This window comes from Nerophis lumbriciformis, linkage group LG12 (genome assembly GCF_033978685.3).
Source record: "Nerophis lumbriciformis linkage group LG12, RoL_Nlum_v2.1, whole genome shotgun sequence".
Lineage (NCBI taxonomy): Eukaryota > Metazoa > Chordata > Actinopteri > Syngnathiformes > Syngnathidae > Nerophis > Nerophis lumbriciformis.
In genome coordinates, this window is record NC_084559.2 from 46,185,646 (window position 1) to 46,208,701 (window position 23,056).

A 23,056-nucleotide genomic window follows, 5' to 3' on the forward strand; every position below is an offset into this window, starting at 1 on the left:
AGCGTCCCGGAAGATTTAGTGCTGCAAAGGGTTCGGGGTATTTGTTCTGTTGTGTTTATGTTGTGTTACGGTGCGGATGTTCTCCCAAAATGTGTTTGCCATTCTTGTTTGGTGTGGATTCACAGTGTGGCGTATATTTCTAACAATGTTAAAGTTGCTTATACGGCCACTCTCAGTGTAAACTGTATCGCTGTTGATGAAGTATGCTTTGCATTTACGTGTGTGTGCGTACAGGAGCCGCTCATATCTTGTGACTGGGCGGGCACGTTGTTAGAAGGGATGAAAAGCGGACGCGACGTCAGCTCGTAGAGGACGTTAAAAGCAGTGCTTGTAAGGCACGCCCCCAAGACTGTGGTCCGGGTGGAATACGAGATACAATGACTGATGAACAACTTCGTTCGATAATGAAGGTTGCCTCAGCTCAAAGCCTGAGCCCCGACATTAATGAACTAGCATCCAAGAAAAGATGGCAGGTATCTGGCTTGGGCACATCAGATTAGATCAGTGTGTTGCAAACTGAGCAGTTTAAAGTCCTGTATGGTTGGTTTATGCATTATTTTATTTTCAAATTTATTAGCCTGTGGAAAAAGTTAATGTTGATATTTACCTCAGAAGGCTGCAAATAGAAAAGAGGCATTCAATTTTTATTTCAATTGTATTTGATATGCCATTGATATTTTTTAATTATTATTATTATTATTTGAAACTCGATTTTGCATGTCACTATAAAGTTATATAAGCCTTGCTTGTTCAATATATAATGCAAAACTTGTTTGGGTCCCTATTAAAAATGTTAATTTGTTCAACCTTGGCCCGCAGCTTTGTTCAGTTTTAAATTTTGGCCCACTCTGTATTTGAGTTTGACACCCCTGCTGTACAACGTTGTTTTTTTTGCCACAGTAACTATTACTTTGGTTCCATGTATAATCAACACGAGAAAATCCACTGTAATCAACTGTAAAATTACAGCTCTGTAAAAATATTTCACAGTAAATAACTGTAAATGTTACTGCGAAAGCAGTGCAATTATTTGCCAGCAATTTGCTGTAAACCTCAAATGAAAATGTTTTTAGTGTATTGTTACTTCTCCGACAGTGTGACCATGCACACAACCCCTTGGCTACACACAATCAGAATGTGTGGGTGTGCTTAATGAATTGTCCTGTGAACATGTTTGGGTTGCATCAGTGAAGTCGGTGCAATAATTGGTTGACTTTCAAGGAGCGAACCCGCTCTTAAAGATGGCCGGACTGTGTACTATGGTTTTTTCCCCCTCAAGTTATAGTCCATTCTTGTCTAACCAGCGTATTTTATTTCATCGCACTGAGTCATTGTCAGGTGCAGCACATTTTGCATGCGGGTTTTTCCGGCTGAATTGGATTTGCACAGAAAATACTCTTTAGACATCTCCAAACTGTTTTGGAGGTGATTTACAAAAACAGGTTGTTTGCCCGAGTGAACATTCGAGGAAGTTGGCCTGAGCTGGGATGAATAAAACAAGTGTTATTGTCACTGGTTAATCCTAAATGTAGCTTTATGAAAGGGACTAGTGTTTAAAATGTATGTGTGTGTGTGTGTGTGTGTGTGTGTGTGTGTGTGTGTGTGTGTGTGTGTGTGTGTGTGTGTGTGTGTGTGTGTGTGTGTGTGTGTGTGTGTGTGTGTGTGTGTAAGGGAGTGGGGGTGGTCACTTTATATGTGAGCCCACAGCTAGCTAAAACACTACACCCGAGCATCTCGAGTGTTTTTTTCTCTTCAAATCCGGCCGTTTATCCTTATGGAATTATTTGCCGTTCATAGGGAGGGAGGAGACAAGTATATTTGATTTAAAGCCTGTAAAGATTCCTAAGGATTCATGAAAAGTATATAAACACATCCTCGCGCTAGTTTGTTCCGTTTATTTTTTTTTTTTAATTTATATCGCATCCTGATGGAATTATTTGCCATTCATAGGGAGGGAGGAGACATGTACGGTATATTTGATATTCATGAAAAGTATATAAACACATCCTCACTTTAGTTTGTTCCGTTCATTTTGTAGTTTTTTATTTATATCGCATCCTGATGGAATTATTTGCCGTTCATAGGGAGGGAGGAGCAATGTATATTTGATTTAAAGCCTGTAAAGATTCCTAAGGATTCATGAAAAGTATATAAACACATCCTCACTGTAGTTTGTTTTGTTAATTTTGTAGTTTTTTATTTATATCGCATCCTGATGGAATTATTTGCCGTTCATAAGGAGGGAGGATACATTTATATTAGATTTAAAGCCTGTAAAGATTCCTAAAGATTCATGAAAAGTATATAAACACATCCTCATGTTAGTTTGTGCAGTTTATTTTTTATTTTTTTATTTATATCACATCCTAATGGAATTATTTGCCGTTCATAGGGAGGGAGTAGAAATGTATATTTAATTTAAAGCCTGTAAGGATTCCTAAGGATTCATGAAAATTATATAAACATATCCTCACTTTATTTTGTTCCGTTTATTTTATTTATTTTTATTTATATCGCATCCTGATGGAATTATTTGCCGTTCATAGGGAGGGAGGAGACAAGTATATTTGATTTAAAGCCTGTAAAGATTCCTAAAGATTCATGAAAAGTATATAAACACATCCTCACGCTCGTTTGTTCCGTTTATTTTTTTTATTTTTATTTATATCGCATCCTGATGGAATTATTTGCCATTCATAGGGAGGGAGGAGACATGTATATTTGATTTAAAGTATGTAAATACTCCTAAGGATTCATGAAAAGTATATAAACACATCCTCACTTTAGTTTGTTCCGTTCATTTTGTAGTTTTTTATTTATATCGCATCCTGATGGAATTATTTGCCGTTCATAGGGAGGGAGGAGCAATGTATATTTGATTTAAAGCCTGTAAAGATTCCTAAGGATTCATGAAAAGTATATAAACACATCCTCACTGTAGTTTGTTCAGTTTTTTTTTTTAATTTGTATTTATATCGCATAATGATGGAATTATTTGCCGTTCATAAGAAGGGAGGAAACATTTATATTAGATTTAAAACCTGTAAAGATTCTTAAGGATTCATGAAAAGTATAAGAACACACCCTCATGTTAGTTTGTTCAGTTTATTTTTCATATTTTTTATTTATATCGCATCCTGATGGAATTATTTGCCGTTCATAAGGAGGGAGGAGAAATGTATATTAGATTTAAAACCTGTAAAGATTCCTAAGGATTCATGAAAAGTATATAATCACAACCTCATGCTAGTTTGTTCAGTTTATTTATTTTTATTTTTTATTTTTATCGCATCCTGATGGAATTATTTGCCGTTCATAGGGAGGGAGGAAACATTTATATTTAATTTAAAGCCTGTAAAGATTCCTAAGGATTCATGAAAAGTATATAAACATATCCTCACGTTAGTTTGTTCAGTTTATTTTATTTTTTTAAATTTATATCGCACATTTAGAGAACAACCCCAGTTGGCCAAAGTGCTGTACAGAGATAAGAAAAGGGGCACATAGTGTCACATTTACATTGTAACACGGAAATGTGAATTAAATACAGTCGTAAAATATACCTTCAAAGAAATGCTGAATATATCACCTGAAATATTAAAATGTAATAAATAAAAAAAATAAAGGATAAAACAAGAAATAAAAACAACCAAGCTATTCTGTCTAACTGAATTTGAATGCCAGGAAGTAAACATATTTTTTTAGTCTAGATTTAACTTGGCTCAGAGACTGAGATATAAAACAGTTTTTTTTTCCATCTATATCGCCCAGCACTACTTGAAATAATTTGAGTTTTGCCCTCAGTTTTCTGACACTTACTCCCTCACTTTGTAAACAACAACACAAATAATTTTGGAATATTAAAAACAAGAACAGGACCGATCAATTTATCACTTTAGTATCGTTCACATACTGATACTATAACAGATATCAGTAGTATCTGGATTAATCATCCCTACTTCACATTGAAGCGTTAGCGGTTAACTTCTTGTGTCATCCTGCTCGGTGAGTGTGTGAGTAGCATGCTTAGCCATTCCTTCTCCTCTAGTCCTCCAGTGATAATGCTACTTGGAAGAATCTTAGTTCCCAGTTAGGGTTTTGAGTTTTCAGAACTGTGATGTCATTGTGGTTTGTGCAGCCCTTCGAGGCGCCTGTGATTAAGAGCTATAAAATTGAACCATCGGGGTGAGGATTATCGTCTTAGAAGCGGATTCGCACTGTGAATAGACGGTGCATTCGTTGCAAATTGGAGCCGGTGTTCTGGCAAGACATGCACCCACCTGGAACTAATTTCTGTGGGTTATTGTTTGAGGAGAAAAAAAGATGTCAAATTTCGGTTTAATTGTATTTATGGACTGCATATGTTAAAAATCCGATAAAGAAATATTCAAAAAAATGAAATAAAATTACACTTTAAAAAAAATATTGGGTGCCAGTTCTGTGATTAACTATATTCCTCCATAAATTAGATAAACAGATCTTATAAATGTCTATGTTACTTGTTCCATAGTCTGGGCCCTGTCACTGAAAAGGCTCTAGCTCCTCTCGTTTTTAGCCTAGTTTTTAGGAGCTGGTCTGAAGACCTCAGAGTCCTGCTGGGACAATAAGGCTGCAGCAGCTCAATAACATAGGGCGGGGCATTTAAAAACAATAAGTAACATTTTAAAATGAACTGTAAAAGTAACTGGGAGCCAGTGAAAGTACAGTTAAAAGACGAGCTTGTTGTGTAATGAACACTATTCATGGTACCTTGACAGTGTTTCACTTTGGTTCTGGCATTTTTTTTTAAACATGCATTTATATTATTTCAGAATTACTGCTCCATCGCTGGCCCATTTCCATATATTTATAGATTCGGTTATGCACGCTTAAACGCGTTCTCCTCACCTAGTTGCATTGCTCGGCCCGTGGCCTACTTGCACGCTCGCAGCGCCACACGTGACTCGATTGGTAACAAAACCACGGCGACCATGGAAGGGATTTTCATATTCTTCCAATAGGAAATCAGCATATTTTATGCAAGCGCGCTCAAGGCTTTTGTTTCCCCCCCCTCCGATCGTTCTATTCCTATATGCATTGTGAACACAAGGCGCTGTGGCGTCGACGTTATGTACCGCGTCCTTGGCCACTCTCACTAAGCATATGAATAGCTTTATTCCTGTGATGGCTTTATTATTTGTTACTTATGGAAACCCATGTGCAATGTTTTTTTTGTTGTTTTTTTTGCAAGGTTAGGGAAAATGGTGCGCTTAACAAAAGTCGGCAATCGAAAAAAACCGACTTTATTGAGTCCAAAGACTCCTCGGATAGTGAGGCGACATCACGTTGATGAAAGGGAACAATAGCGTGTGTCTCGTTCAACAACGTCTGTCTGTCTGGGCTTTGGCTTGGTCTCTCGTGCTGGCTTTCTATATCTGTGTGCGTGTGTGTGTGTGTGTGTGTCTCCTGGACATGAACTTGAACTTGAGACAGGCAGCCAGACACCATCTGTGCACCAGAGCTAATGAATTCAGTGCATTCATGGCTGCGGAGCGAGCCTAGGCCACCGCCACCCATTAATGAGCAGATGACCCCTATAGTCTGAGTTAGCTCTTCATCACTAATATCATTCAACAATACCAGCTGCTGGTTAGAGGACTTTTTTTTTTTTTTTTTTTTTTGGCCCGGTTTGGATTTCCCATGCATATTCATATTCATCGTTGTCTTAGTCCCGACAAAGCCATTGTCGTGCACTGCCTGCTCTTTTATTGGCGGCGCCACGTTGAATTTGCAGCCTTAATAATTGAGAGGGTTGCTTGAGTGTTTCTCATTGGGAAAAAAAAAGGCTAGTAAGTGAATGAGGCATAAAAACCTTAAACAAGCCGAGCACAATGTGAATTCCTGCAGGCCCTCCTCCTTCCTCCGGCTCAGGCTTCGGTCACAATCACAGTCGCGCACACGCATGCGTACACACAATACGGCTTTTCCCTCTGGTTGGTGTCGCCACGGCAACGGTAGGTGAGATCACCGTGCGCATGGCAGCATCAGCCCCTGCCAATGCGGGCCAGGTTCCTGCTTTGTGTGTGCGCTGAATTGTGTCGGCATGAAACCAGAATGCCACCCACCCCCCACCCCCCTCCCTCCCTGGCCTCGGTTCCATTGTCAAAAATAGTCACATTTGCATTAGTCTTATTTAAGTTTTCTTGTAGTGAATCTACTGCACACGAAATGTGTCATGGCCAATCAGAAAGGCAGACATACTTTGCAATAATCCGTTGAAGGAGTCTGCAGCGGTCGGGCCTTTTTAATGACATCATGCATGGCCACTTGAGCGTCTTGTTGCAAGCAGCGGGCATGCTGTGCTCTGCCATGCTGTATACGCTCATTCCCCCTTCAAATGATCTGATGGCTGAGCATGGCCAAACATGTCAGTCGGGCATCGTGTGCGTCATCTGTGCATTGTCTAAAAATAAATAAATAAATAAATGTTACTTATTTGGAGGTCATGAAGTTGTGTTTGACATAAATCACAACATGCAGTTTCATTTACTGAGCGAAGCTCTGAACTATACAAGTGAGCCTGGGGTAATTTGCTACAATTGGACCATTGGGCTTCCACCATTCTGATTGGCTGCAGCAATAATAGTTACATTTTTATTTTGTATTCTTATATTCTTTAAACACTTGGAAAACGGTGAGTTTATGTATTTAAATATTTGAAAATATGTCTGAATTTTCCTCGATATCAGGTATAATTGCGCCTTTGCAAATATGACAATGCACTGTTTCGATTGACTGTCATACACAATTTGTCCATTATGGTAATTCAAGTTGTACCTTTCACCCAGATATGACATGTATTGAGTTACTGTATGCACAGGCAACATGAGATGGAAAACTAAAATCATGAATCCAAGTGGAATTTACAGTAATTGCAACATATCTGATTAGTCCTCATAAAGTTCAAACTTTGCATATATACTATCGATGCTTAAAAAATAAAATATGTTAGGAAAACATCAGTATGGAAGTCATATTTTCTCTGACCTAATGATCTGCAATCAGGCTCAGTTCAGAGGAATTCTATATATTAGGGTGTACAGTATTTTCTATATATACATATGGAATAGAGGGTGATATAAATATATATATATATATATACATTATAATATTTATAATATCATATTTATATATATAATAATATTTATAATGTATTTTTTGTATTTCAAGTATTTATTTTGGACATGTTAAAAAAGAAGTAAAAAAAAAAATCAAATAAAGAACAACAACAATGAGTATTTAAAGGAAATAATAACATAGTGATGTTTCAAACATGTTTACAGTTTCACATGCTAACATGTCCGAAAAGCAGTAGGAAGAAGCAGAGCTTATTCAATACCACCCCTATATTTCATCAAAATATCTTCAAGTTCTGTTCAAATTAATTAAATCAACCTAGATATTGTATATATGTATACATTATACACATGTGGAATAGCGGGCGATATTTTATAAAAAATATTTGTAAAATATAAAACATATTTTTTAAAGATACTTTGATTGACTGTCGTATAACGATGTGTCCATTATGGTTATTGTAGTTTCACTTTATACTGCAGTGTATGTAGTTACTGTATGGCTAAAGGGTGTCAAAGTAAAAGCAGTCAAAGTAAAATGTCATCATTCAATTAGGTAACCTTTATATTTTAAAGAGGCCTTGGATTTTGAAGGAAGCTTATACATTAAATGCACTATTCTTATTTTTAAAGATCTGACCATACATACTGTAGCTTCACTGCCAATGCTCAGAAAAAAAAATGCAATCTGTTAGTCCGATGGCCGTGTAGCTGCACAATCAGCCACAATCACATAAATGCTATTTTTACATTCGGGCTCTAAATCTGGCTGCCATGCATGGCTTCTCGGCTATCTGTGCTCCACTGACTTTTGATTATGCAAATTCTATGCGGTATAAATAAATTAGTATAATTGCGCCCTGAATTTTGCTTTGAATCGTCTTCGCATATGAAAGGGTGTAAATAATATATTTTTTGGCAGCTGCATTATTCATCCTCGACTAATTACAAAACAGTGGCGCATATACTCTCCGGAAATGCTGTATGTTGTTGTTTTTCACTCCCCATATGCTTAAAACTAAATGTCATGCAAAAAAAAATAAAAAATTGATCCCCCTCAAATTAATCTCTAAGTATCCTAAATCAATCCCTATAGTGCACAGGTGTCAAACTAAAGGCCCGGGGGCCAGATGTGGCCCACTACATCATTGTATGTGGCCCACCACATCATTGTATGTGGCCCGCAAAAGCCTGGGAAAAATTTGTTAATAAAATATTTTTTTTTACTAAATGCAAATAATTACTTAAATTTTGACAGGAAAAAATGTGTATATTCTAAATGTTATTATCTAATCATGCCAAATATTACATTACTATACAGTGTATGACAAAAATATGTTAGTAAAGAAAAAAATCTAATAATCGAGTGCATAGGCAATGGTGAAATAATATGAGGTGATTACTTGTACATATTTATATCAATGCTGTCAAATTATATATATATTTTTTTAAATCAGATCAATTTGAGTTTTGATTAATCACAGGTTATTTCCCGCATGCATGATTTTAATTAATTTTTAAACAGCGGCCCTCTGAAGACAGCCATCACTGCGATGTGGCCCTCAATGAAAAGGAGTTTGACACCCCTGCTATAGCGGAATCCAACAGAACCATAATAAAAGTGTCTGCCTGTGAAGCATGGGATATATTCGGCATGTAGCAAAGCATTTGAAAAATATATGACGGTGTTCGCCCATTTAAATTATACGGGCTCTCGGACTGCGGGGCCACTAGCAGTGCTTATAGAATAGTGAGCAGGAGTTGCCACGCTCGCATTAGCATCTGGCCCTTTTATGTAAATTTGATGAGAAAGGAGTCATGCATATACGCCAGGGTGAGGGTATACTCGCCCTAATATCCTTATTAGAGAGCCGTGAATTAAATATTTATAATGGGGGGCTCGGGGTTAGGATGGAAAGCAGCCTGTACTGTGTTGTCGTGAGGAAGGAAGGAAAGGGGGGGGGGGGCTTCTTTCTCCGCGAGCGTCTCGCGCCGCCTCAAGGTGCCACCATCTTAAGACGTTTGGCAGGAGCGTGTGCAAGCAGGGTAGACCTAAAATGTCCGCTGGCATAGACATGCGCATGCATACACATTAGCGTGTGCACATTTTTGTGTTTTTTTGTGTGTTGTCGACAGAAGGCAGAGGTGTGAAAAGTCGGTAATATAATTATAGTCGCCAGTCGGTACGCATACGGGAGGTTTCATTTGCATGGATTAATGTCCCCGATTTCTGTCGCACGCCGTTTATTAGCCGCGGCCTGCTAAACACGGTGCTTTTGCCCCAATAAATTAACATTTCAGGTTGGTCTTTATCAGGGATAAGACAAATTGCAAACATGGCCTCTTAATGACGATTAATATACGTGTTTTCATTGACAAAAAAAGCAAAAGTGAATACATATAGAAACATGCAACCGGCCCCTGTCTCAAACACCGACCTTAATTATCATAAAAGCACATAAAAACATTGCGGACCCATTTTGAGGGCGATAGATTCAGCCCCGGCATTAGCATTCTCTTTCATCCTGAAGTGCTCCTAAAGCAACACATGAAGGCGAATGTGCAGGAAAATGATTCCGCCCGAGTTATCCCGCGCGATATGCGTATTTTTGCAGCACACGCGCATATATTTCAATGCTCATTATGGCTGTTTTCCGCCGATTTCCAGTGCGTTACGTTTTTTTGGCCTTTTGCGGGGATGATCAAGTCGACGTCGCCGTTTGCATGTTGACACGTTTTACATGCACATTATCAATGTGACAGCCCCCCCCCCCCCCCCCCGGGCGTGATGATGAGTGGTACAGGCATACTGCCAACAAAGAGACAATAATTAAATGGCTGCCGGTTTGAGCATGGCGCTCGCTAATGGATTGTTACTGGGAAGGAAATGAGACAGGCGGCATGGGCGGGGGGGGGCAAGGTGTCAAAGCCGACCTGGACTTAGAAGAATAATGAAGCATTGAAGGCCACCCTCTAGTCCCTGGTAATGAGCTCGGTGGGTGTTTAGTCTTTGTTTGTTTTCCTCTTTTATGTCTTGATGAGCTGTAAACATGCATGCAAATTGTTTAGTTGCACCGTCCCGTGCATCATCACGCTGCTGCTTTTTTCCTTTCTTTTTTTTTTTTTTAGGAACAGTGGTCGATTTGGGATAAACAGGGCAGGTGTGCCCCACTAAAACAGTGAATCAGGCGGTGTGTGTGTGTGTGTGTGTGTGAGGGATGGGATGAGACATGCCACACAAGCTGAAAAGGGAATAGAGTCAAGGTAGGGTGGGAGTGCAGTACGGTCCCACTAAAACCCTGCCTTAGGGCTACACGCACACACACACACACACACACACACCCATGCATGCACGCACACGCACGCCGGTTGGCCCACAAGTAGAACATTACACAGGGGAATGAAAAGAAAAGGTTTCCGGATAAAGATATCCTATAATGCCAGATTGTTTTTTTTGTTTTTTTTCATTTGTCACATGAAATGTTCATTAAAAATAAAAGTTGTGTTTGTTTGATGTATTCCATGTTAGTGATAATCTGAAACGTGAATAAAATGTTATTCAACTCAACAATGTGTTAGTGTATGTGTGTGTGTTCTTCATATTTGAGGGGCCCGAACAAAAAAAACACAAGGGGAAGGAGACAAATATGTAATTTATTTGATTACGTTATTCTGTATTATCGTTGAAAAAAATGACAATCCCGATTCTAAATCAATTCATAATTTAAAATATTATATATATATATATATATATATATATATCCATCCATCCCATCCATCCATCCATTTTCTACCGTTTGTCCCTTTTGGAGTCGCGGGGGGTCGCTAGAGCCTATCCCAGCTGCATTCGGGCAGAAGGCGGCGTACACCCTGGACAAGTCGCCACTTCATCGCAGGGCCAACACAGATAGACAGACAACATTCACACTCACATTCACACACTAGGGCCAATTTAGTGTTGCCAATCAACCTATCCCCAGGTGCATGTCTTTGGAGGTGGGAGGAAGCCGGAGTACCCGGAGGGAGAACATGCAAACTCCACACAGAAAGATCCCGAGCCCGGGATTGAACTCAGGACTACTCAGGACCTGCGTATTGTGAGGCAGATGCACTAACCCCTCTGCCACCGTGCTGCCCGTGTATACATATATATATATATATATATATATATATATATATATATATATATATATATATATATATATATATATATATATATATATATATATATATATATATATATATATATATATATGCTGTATTTAAAATAACAAAAACAAAAATCAGTTTAAAAATATATATTTTAGGCCATCACCATGCAACCAAAAGAAGATTTTCTAACCTGTAGCCTAATTTGAAAAAGTTTAATTATATTTATCACACTAAATGATATATTGTGAGAATTGGTTTGTGAAATCATCACCCCATTAATCGAAATCGGATTGAATAGTTAGGTTTACAAAGATTCACACCCCTAATTATCATTATAAAACACTGTGGGCCTGATCACGGATAGCAAGCAAAATTAAAAAAAAAATGCATGGACTATTAGTGGGCGTGTTGCGAGTGATTTAGTAAGACTGCGTGTACAACTGGTGACAAGTACTAAAACGGTGCAGATTGCCTTATTTAAATGAGGGTTGTCACCACGGAGACAGTCATTTACTGCCTCGTTGTTGCGGTAGTTGTGACCTCAAGATGCGCAGACAGTATACAACGTGAAGGTAACTGAGTTTTTAATATACAAAATTAGAGTGCTGCAGGGAGTGCACACAAAACCAAAAAAAAAACAAGAGTGCAACATGAAAGTGCACAGGATGCAGGGAAAGCTAAGCAGAGCATGAACTTGCAATCGCAGACAAACAAGAAACGAAGCTAGACAAATTGCAAAGCAACATGAAACAATTCAGCAAGAGGCAGGTATAGCTGGAATATAAACCCTCTTGATTAGCGATCAGGGACAGGTTAGTCCAGTAGCAGGGAATAAAGTCACTGCAGGGCAGCACACACAAAACAGGCAGTCAAGACTAGAATAAGAGTGCTAAAAAGGAACTAAAAAACTAAAACCAAAACAAGGTATGGCCTGTCAAGACAACATCCAGGCCATCATGCTCCAACTCTGTGGTGTTTTGCTATGTTGTGGAACATGTAGTACACAACCACAGTCTGCACCAACTTGTATTAGAAGCTTTTACAGTGCGATCTACACAACATAACCAACATTTTAGAACACCAGAGGTGCGCTGTGGGAGATCTTGTGCCAAAAAGTGATCTTCTATTGACCACCATTCTATACAGACACAAGAAAATGCTGAATACTTTTATTTTTTCGTTACATCACTCTATCTCCTATATGAAAAATGATCATCCTATGATCCGCTTTAGTCGTCTTCCAGCAGCTATAAAAAGGCGTAGCAGGACATACAACATGTATCTTCTATTATTATTTCTGACAGTCCAAATATGTCGAGGATTCTCACTTTGTTGTCTGTTTGGAAGTGCAACGGGGGCCACCAAGTGCGTTGGTGAACCTCACTTCTCGACAACTTCAAGAGTAGTGCTGGGCTTTTAGTCCAGTGGTCAGCACGCTCGCCTCGACAAGTGTTCGATTCCGCATGTGCAATGCGGTAAAAAGGTGAACCAGCCGGGTTACACGCCTGCCTTCCCAACGTGCTAAAACAGTTTCAGGCTTTGTGAATCACAAAGTGAGTGCTAAATAATTGCATATCCCCATCCCAGTGTTGCGTGCACGCTAATAACCAGCAGATATTCTGCATATTCATGAGGACAAACGCGCTAAATGGATCGCGCTCGCTATTTTGCTCATTTAAGAGATGCAATCTTCGGTGCGTGAGCTTCGGTCTGCTTAGCATGCGCTATTTAGTTTGTACGTGTTTTAATACACGCAAACCTTTTAATAGAACGGGCCTATATTGTCCTTACTAATAAGTTCTTAAAAAAATATATATATACAATTTAACTCTTTTTTTAAAACAATTAGCACAGTGTAATAATTGTACCATAAATGTCAACATCAAAATCATTGTGATGGCACACACCTGAAATAATGCAAACAGCATCTCTGTCATTGAGAAAACAAATATATGCTAATATATCGGCCCACAGTTGAATGCAGTGTTTGTGCTCGTACTGAACCGCACTTTGGAATGATCCGACGTGCAGAGTAACTTAATGTTTATGTTCGTTCATTAGCTTCTCCTGGTCACCACAGTCAGATTTGTAGACATCAAACAGTCTCAAAAAGAATTGGAGGGTCATAACTACAGTACTGGAGCTAGGGTTGTCTCCATACAAATATTTTGGTACCGGTATCGGTACCAAAATGTATTTCGGTACTTTTCTAAATAAAGGGGACCACAAAAAAATGGCATTATTGGCTTTATTTTAACAAAAAATCTTTCGATACATTAAACATATGTTTCTTATAGTAATCAAAGAACAATTTTGTCCTTAAATAAAATAGTAAACATATAATACAACTTGTCTTTTAGTAGTAAGTAAGCAAACAAAGGCTGCTGACATAAGCAGTAACATTTTGTGTCAATTATCATTCTATTATTTTGTCAAAATTAGCGGTAGGAAATGGATTATTAAGCTACTTGTTCATTTACTGTTAATATCTGGTTATTTTTTGTTTCAACATGTTCTATCTACACTTCTGTTCAAATGTAATAATCACTTATTCTTCTGTTGTTTGATACTTTACATTAGTTTTGGATGATACCACAAATTTAGGTATGGATTCGATACCACGTAGTTACAGGGTCATACATTGGTCATAATTTAATCATCATGTGTCCAAGGACGTATTTACTGAGTTTATAAACATAATGTGAAATTGAAATAAAAAAATTTTTTTTACGATGTAATCATAGTGGTATCGACTAGATACACTCTTGTACTTGGTATCATTACAGTGGATGTCAGGTGTAGATCCACCCATGGCATTTGTTTACATTGTGACGCCGGTGAGCTTTTGGTATCCTCCTACGGTGTGTAGTGAAGCATGTTTAGCTATTCCTCGTCCTGCAGGGATGATACACGTAAGAAACTTACTTTATTTGTCGCCATGGAGGCAAGGATTAGTGATTTAGAAGTAGCTAAAACACTGCCGACTGCGAATGGACGTTCGCCGCTAGCTAGCTAGCCATGTCTTTAAAGCACCTCTTCCTGTGGGCTTTTCAGTGTTATAACTTCACCTTTATCGTCAGTTTTTTAAGCAAAAAATGCGTCTATTCTCCCTTTTCTGTCCACACACTGTGTCTGCTTGTAAGTACTAAAGCAATGTCATGACGTGACGACTCGCGTCATGCCTGTAAAATAAAATAAAATATGGCGAACCGGTACTTTTCAAACAGAGTCTAGTACCGTTTTTGATTCACTAGTACCGCGATACTATACTAGTGCCTAACCCTAACTGGAGATCAGTTATGGTTGCGTATTAACAAATACAATATTCTGAAGTATGGCAATCCATGTTTCCCTTAAACACCCTCGACTATGCCATCGTCAGTTTTATGATGTCATCAGTGATAGAAATGGTCAAATAAGCCCTGCTTATTCATGCTCCTTTTCGGATGAGTTGAATTGTGCAATTTGATTGTACCATGCCATAATTGACCCTTTTACACTTGTTCTGCCGCAGAGATGGAGAACTGGACCTGTGGAGGCCTCCAGAAAGCAGAAGATGGACAACAATGTGACGTTTGGGATTTGCGTTCCACTGAGCCTGCCTAAGGTAAGCTTGTATTGATAGACACACAGGTGATTATCATTCCTGCATGACAGTGCCAAGCAAAGAATACCAATAAAAAAAAAAAAAGACAATTGAGTTATTTTTCACACGCAAAATGTCACCCGTGTTACGCCGTGATGAAATAAATAGAACTAAATAAAAAGATGTAATTGAAGTGGGGATTGGTTCTGAGTTCTGTACTGGATTCCGTCGTAAATTCAAACATTGCCAGTCACGTCTTGGTTGCAGACTCGGCACCGGCTGAAACACAAGGCGGGCAAACAAGCACTCAAGCAGCACTCAGAGCAGACTCAGCCCGACTGTCTCACTTAGACTTAGACTTAGACAAACTTTATTGATCCACAAGGGACATTGTTCCACACAGTAGCTCAGTTTCAAAGGATGGAAAGGATAATGCAGGTATTAAGTAGACAAAAATTGTACCATAGAAGCAATACAAAATATAACATAGATATGATATTTACATATTACATACACAGTATGTAATATATACTAATATATTATATTATTATTTCTCAAGGCAATATTGCAATTTTCCATGCCAACAAAGGAAACAAGCCTGATAGAAAACACTTCAACGTACACTTTTCAACATGCGCTAGCTCGATGCCTGCCTAAGGTAAGCTTGTATTAATAGACACACAGGTGATTATAATTCCTGCATGACAGTGCCAAGCAAAGAATACCAATTAAAAAAAAAAAAGACAATTTAGTTATTTTTCACACGCAAAATGTCACCCGTGTTACGCCGTGATGAAATAAATAGAACTAAATAAAAAGATGTAATTGAAGTGGGGATTGGTTCTGAGTTCTGTACTGGATTCCGTCGTAAATTCAAACATTGCCAGTCACGTCTTGGTACATAGGATTTGTCATACACACGCTGCTGATTAGTGATTTTGCACGCCAATTTTAACACCTCCAAATGAAACTACGACTAAGATACACATTGCGATCAAACAGCGGGTGTGTAATAAGCACAAAACTTACTGTACAAACACTTATTTTTGCTTTAATAGCAAAGGCTACTCCCTGGCTCTGCAACACACCGTAGCTTGCAATTGCAAATGTAATATATAACACTTGCAAATGAGACTCAGAAGTGTAAGAAATCAATATTGGACAGCACGGTTATCATTTGGTTCATTGTAAATGTTAAAATAAAATGTTAATAAAATTAACATTTATTAGCACATGAGTGGTAATAAATATCATTGTTGAGTACCGGTATTCCCAGGTTACAGCAAAGGTAGCCTTCCCTATATATTGAAGGTTACTGACACATTAAACAACATATTTAATGCTAGAAGCTGCATGGACAAGTAATGGAACATAACTATGACCTATGTTCCTTTGCATATACATGATTGAGTCTTAAGAGGTCATCTGAATGTTCTTTGTTAATATTTTGTGCGTGCGTCTAGCTCTTTAGAGCAGGGGTGCCCAAACGTTTTGCCTCCAAGGGCCAAAGTGAAAATGTGCCAATGGTCCACGGGCCAAACAGCGATGTTTACCCTGCAATAGCACCGCCAGTGAGGAATTTAGCCTCATGCCCCCATATATAAATATAAGTCATGTGCCTAATTCAGTTAACATGTAAATGTGTCTTTTATGTACATTTTAAACCTCAAAACATTCCAAAGGGTAATTTTCTGCGGATTTTTGCCATTTCCAGGTGTTGTTCTGTAACCAGTTTTTCCCAGATATTTTATCTGATCACTTTCAAACTTTAGCCCAGACAGTTAAGACATATGGAGGATGCTAAATTTGGAAGTGTTTAGGTTTTTATTGTAGGAAGTGGGCGAAGCATGGCGACCAAGATTTATCGTTTTCCATAAGACTTAAAAAAGTCACAACTTTACCGTAGAGCAGGGGTCTCAAATTCAAACGCGACTAGTTAGCCCGCGGAAAAAACAAATTCAATAGATTTCATTATTAAAAATACTGGCAGCTCAATCAGTGAATTTTATGGTAAAATTTACGGTGTTTTTTTCCCAAAAAAACCCCAGTGAATGTAAACTGTAACACTGGTGACTGAGCTGCTAGTTTTTTTTTACAGTGCATTACTAAAACATTGAAAAACATTACCAATGTTATTTTTACTGCAAAATTCTGAGCTGTTACTTTTTTACCGTAAAACCGACTTCTCTGTTTTTACAGTGCATTACTGTAAATGGAAGAATAGTACCACTGATGATTTTACGGTAAATGTCTGGCGACTCAGCTGCCAGTTTTTTACAGTTAAATCTACTGGTTTACAATGAAAAATACTGGTAGATCAATCACCTGAATTTTACAAAACAATCCTGTAAATTCAAACTGTATCACTGGTGACTGAGCTGCTACTTTTTTACTGTAAAATCTACAGCCATTTTTTACAGTGCATAACTAATACATTGAAAAACCCTATTATTGCTATTTTTACCGCAAAATTCTGGCGACTGACCTGTTTATTTTTTACCAAAAAATCTACGTTCCCTGTTTTTACAATGCATTACTGTAAATGGAAGAATAGCATCACTGATGATTTTACGGTACATTTCGACTCAGCTGCCAGTTTTTTACAGTTAAATCTGCTGGTTTACAATGAAAAAAAACTGGCTGCTCAATCAGCAAAATTTTACACTAACGTTAACGGTGTTTTTTTACAAAACAATCCTGTAAATTTAAACTGTATCACTGGTGACTGAGCTGCTACTTTTTTACTGTAAAATCTACAGCCATTTTTTACAGTGCATAACTAATACATTGAAAAACCCTATCATTGCTATTTTTACCGCAAAATTCTGGCGACTGACCTGTTTATTTTTTACCGAAAAATCTACGTTCCCTGTTTTTACAATGCATTACTGTAAATGGAAGAATAGCATCACTGATGATTTTACGGTACATTTCGACTCAGCTGCCAGTTTTTTACAGTTAAATCTGCTGGTTTACAATGAAAAAAAACTGGCTGCTCAATCAGCAAAATTTTACACTAACGTTAACGGTGTTTTTTTACAAAACAATCCTGTAAATTTAAACTGTATCACTGGTGACTGAGCTGCCAGTTTTTTACTGTAAAATCTACGGACATTTTTTTTTACAGTGCATTACTAATAAATTGAAAAACACTACCAATGTTATTTTCACCGCAAAATTCTGGCAACTGAGCTGTTATTTTTTACCGAAAAATCTATGTTCCCTGTTTTTACAGTGCATTACTGTAAATGGAAAAACAGTACCACTGGTAAATTTCTGGCGACTTAGCTGCCAGTTTTTTACAGTTAAATCTACTGACTTTTTTTTACAATATAGCCTTGCGAACATGCCATCAATGATTATGTATTACAGTTGGTGGGCCAAAAGAAATAACACAGCCGGCTAAATTTGGGCATTCCTGTTTTAGACAGTAGGTTCAAGGCATTATCGCAAAACATTTGATTAAAAAATGCCTCTTGACGGTCGTTTTTTTTGTCACACTAAATCGAAGTCACTGAAAACACACATGCTTGCTTTAACCACGTCTCAAAAGTAATGATAGCTGTCACATTTATTTTTTATTCATCCTCCTACATGCCCATCTCTGTTGATGAGTGAGTGTGTGTCATTTTATTGGCAGGCAGAAATGTTAGTAGCGGTCCAGAGGACACAGTAAAAAGCTTAACAACAGTTGGAATTGAGCTCAGGCGATCACATCCCGTGACCCATTCCATGCCCTGTAGTTTATACCAAAGTCAGGACGAGAAAGAGGAAACGGAGGTTCGTCGACAGTAGCATGACACACACATACGATATTCAAACAACAATTAAAAAGATATCCGCTGGCCGGGGAAATCCATGCGAAAACCCTAATTGGCCTCATTTGTGTCCTGGGGAACGCACACTGACTTTTCAATTAGGACCCTCCATCATTATTACATGTTACATTTGATGTCACGAAGGAGAGACAAATCTTTTTAATAAGCTCATCTTGTCCGCACGTATGACACGTTTTCTCGTTTGTGCCATAGTTAATTGTGTAAGGTTTCATCAAAATGTTTTGAAAATGTCTGAAGAAGTCAAGAGAAAGTGACGTGATAAGCACTAAGTACCGAGAGTGGTTTCAAATTCAACACAATAGAGAGGTATTTATTTATCAATATGTTTATTGTTGCGATTGTAGATTGCAAACTGATGGATGTTCCTAATATATTGTCCCATTTTTGCAATGCAGTATACTGTATGCATAACTGTATCCATGTGTATGCAAAATTCACAATACGTTACCGTGTTCATGGACACAGGTGATATTGTTATGAGTGGATAACCAACCATGCCCCAAAAATGACAAAAGGAACGGCTGAAATTATTCCTGTACACGCAAACATCCTCTAAGCAAAAAAGAAAACTCGTGGATGGATCTAAATAAAGTGAAACCAAAAAAAAAAACAGTAATCATGCAAGGTCTATTTTAGGTCTGTTTTTTTCTAAAGTCAGCCATCAGAGAGCCAGCTTCAATACATTTCTTTAACATCAGTGTGTGTGTGTGTGTGTGTGTGTGTTCTTGTATTTCTACCCTTCTTGAGACATCAACAAGGAAAAGTACCTTCCATATGAGGACCGGTGAACAAGTTAGGACATAAATAATGGTCCCAGTAGGGAAAACCATTGCATCTAATAGAGAATGTCTCATTTGCACCCCTGGTGATGGAATCTATCAACATTAGGGTGGTCCCAAAAAGGAGGGATTTTTCAAAATTGCCTGTGTGTCTGTTTTAAAAGTGCTCCCCCTCTGGTCAACATATGAAATAACAAGTGTGTGCAAGAAGCAAGAAATTGAAATGCGCCCCCTCTGGGCAAAATTTATTTAAAAAAAATAAATTTGGTGGCAGAGGGGTTAGTGCGTCTGCCTCACAATACAAAGGTCCGGGATCTTTCTGTGTGGAGTTTGCATGTTCTCCCCGTGACTGCGTGGGTTCCCTCCGGGTACTCCGGCTTCCTCCCACCTCCAAAGACATGCACCTGGGGATAGGTTGATTGGCAACACTAAATTGGCCCTAGTGTGTGAATGTGAGTGTGAATGTTGTCTGTCTATCTGTGTTGGCCCTGTGATGAGGTGACGACTTGTCCAGGGTGTACACCGCCTTCCACCCGATTGTAGCTGAGATAGGCTCCAGCGCCCCCCGTGACCCCAAAGGGAATAAGCGGTAGAAAATGGATGGATGAAGTAAATAATGAAGATTAAAAACCAATTACAAACAAAACATTCTAAAAAAAAATTTTATACCTAAAAGCAGTCTTTTTCTCACAATGTGTTGACTTTTTTCTTATAAAATTGGTAATTGGTCATATTCTTTCTGTTTCTGTAATATTGCAATATTTTCCCGTAAAATTATTACTTTTTTATGTACAATTCTTACTTTTTAATGCAAAATGGTGACATTTGCCACATAACATTCCGACTTTTATCACAATATCGCCAATTTTTTATTTTTTTTGAGTAAAATTATGACTTTTGTCATAATTCTGCCAAGTAAAATTACGATTATTATTATAATGTTGCCAACATTTTGAAGTTCTTATAAAATTGTGACTTTTGTCGAGTAAGATTACGACTCTTTTCATAAAATTGCCAAAAGGTTATGCTTTTCTTGTAAAATTGCGACTGTTATTGAGTAAAATTCCAACTTTTATCATAATATTGCACAAATGTTCAGTTTTTCTTGTAAAATGTTGACTTGCGTTGAGTAAAATGACAAATTTTACTGTAATACTGCCAAAATTCTAAGTGTTTCTTGTGAAACTGTGACCTTTTTCTTGTGAAATTCCAACTAATTTTTCACAACAAGCTTTTTTATATTCGCATAAGTATGTATATATTATTAATGTTGTAAATACACATCTTTATATATCTAGAAAGGGTGCTCCTAAAGAGGTAGGCATTTTTCCGAGGTCTCAAGAAGGTAACAAATACAAGCATGTGTGTGTGTGTGTGCGTGTGTGTGTGTGTGTGTGTGTGTGTGCGTGTGTGTGTGTGTGTGTGTGTGTGGTCAGGAAAGATAAAACAACATCAGACAACAAAAGATGCCAGCATATACTGTAGGAGGGCTTTAACTGTGGCCGCACACATCAAAATGCTCAGGAATAAAATAAATGATAAACAAATATCTTAGAATACGTAATGATCAACACACAGTAGTTGTAAAACGTGGAGAAAACTAAAAGAGGGAGATTGTATATTATTTATGAAAACACACAGGAGCAAATTTTTGTCGTGAATGATTTAGTTTCCATGTATGGTTCTCATATTTTTTTATGTCAGGTAAGTCCATATTTCATGCTTGGATGATGTTCTTTCGCCATGCAACATGCTGCCAATGCTCATGCCTCTTAGCGATAACACAATGTCAATTACATGCAGGGAAATGTAGTCGCACCACCCCAAAGCATCCGCATCTTTATTTGTCCTCATTCTGACGCAGTTTTTTTTGTGTTTTTTTTTTTCTACAAGAATATCACAATGTAAAAAGGTTTGTCATTTTCAATTAAAAATGTTTACTATTTTACATCGCAGAGAGGGATGGGGAGGTCAGAGGGTGGGGGGTATCTTCTGCATCACCAAGCAACCAGAACAAAGGATATGCACGTTGTGAAATCATGCAAATGAATGCAAATCAGGAGCAGCGAGGAAAGGCGAGGGGGGGAGGTGTTTGTACATGCACACGAAAAAATGCCACTTACTTAGTACTGAACACATGCAGCACAAACCTAAACCTATATGGAGCAGCCATTTTTTTTTTAAATATATATATTTTTTTTTTCCAAAGTGCACCATGGATAAGGATATTCCACCATGCAGGAAATGCAAATGTAATTTAGCAACCGTTGCAGCATGTGTGCATGATGATGCAATATGTTGACGGCACCCCGTCAGAATACAAATGATGCAAATAAAAGCCAGATTTCACGAGCCGCCTTCCAAATAAAAACCTGCCTGTGTAGCTTTTTTTTTTTTTTTTACTGGACTCCTGTTTCTCGCCGTGAATATTAAAGAAAATAGGAGGGCAACCTGTTTACTGTAAAAGCTAAGATGCACACATCTGTGTCTAAATGTCACTCCACATTTGCTGTATATAATACACATTCATTTTATGAGTCATGCAACACTGTAACAATTCCCTTTCCTCCCTCAGTCAGATATAATCCTGATAATGACTCTTTACAAGTAGAGAGAAGCAGCATACATAGTTTGTAGGGTCGTGAACCTCCGGGCACCACACCATTCGATTTTTGGGGGAAACTATTCGAATTAGAAACAATTTTTTAATTCAAAATCTATACTTTTTTGTAATAACATTGGATGCCAGATCTATGATTAACTACATTCCTCCATAACAACAATAAACAGTTCTTATCAATTTCTATACCACTTAAAAGAAAACTGTTTTTGTTTAATAAAGTGCTTTTCAGTCAAATACAAAAACAAGAGAAGTATGCAACACTTCTTTTTTCTAAAATGGCTGGACAGGACAGAATGGGGGCGGGGGGGGGATTGATTCTTGATTTTTTTGGAATCCATTAAAAATCGTTTCAAATAAGAATCTCAAATTATATATATATATATATATATATATATGTATATATATGCATATAATTTTTATTTTTTATTTTTTATTTTTTCAATTAGATGTTTTATGGGTTTTCAACTAGTCTTGTATCCTTTTAAACCAGGGGTGTCAAACTCATTTTAGATCGGGGGCCACATGGAGAAAAATCTACTCCCAAGTGGGCCGGACTGGTAAAATCACGGCACGATAACTTAAAAATAAAGACAACTTCAGATTGTTGTCTTTGTTTAAACAGCACATTCTGAAATTGTACAAATCATAATGTTGTTGGGCTTTTTTTACACTTACATGTTGTGGTTAATGGTATTCTATCTTTATTTGTCGTTATTTATATTTTCTGAATAAATGATGTGATAATGTTCATCAGTCAACTCATTGGTGTTTATTTTCAATCTATCAAGATAAGAAAAAAAAATCAAAATCAAATTACAGGATGTTATTTATGTATTTTGATCATTTTCCTCGACTGATGTACTAACATCATGTGGTTTATTTTGTACATATGTAGCATCTACGATACAAATAATTGCTATTGCGACATCCATTTAGAACAGCTGTTTCTTTCATTCAAAAAT

General features: G+C 37.7%; 1 long non-coding RNA gene across 1 annotated transcript in view; it reads left to right on the forward strand.

Annotated features, from left to right (window-relative positions):
• Nucleotides 1–23,056, forward strand: part of LOC133623385 (uncharacterized) — a 104,982-nt gene that overhangs the window by 12,521 nt on the left and 69,405 nt on the right. The window contains exon 2 of the long non-coding RNA XR_009817882.2: nt 14,782–14,874. This is a non-coding gene — a long non-coding RNA (uncharacterized lncRNA). The remainder of the gene's footprint in view (nt 1–14,781; nt 14,875–23,056) is intronic.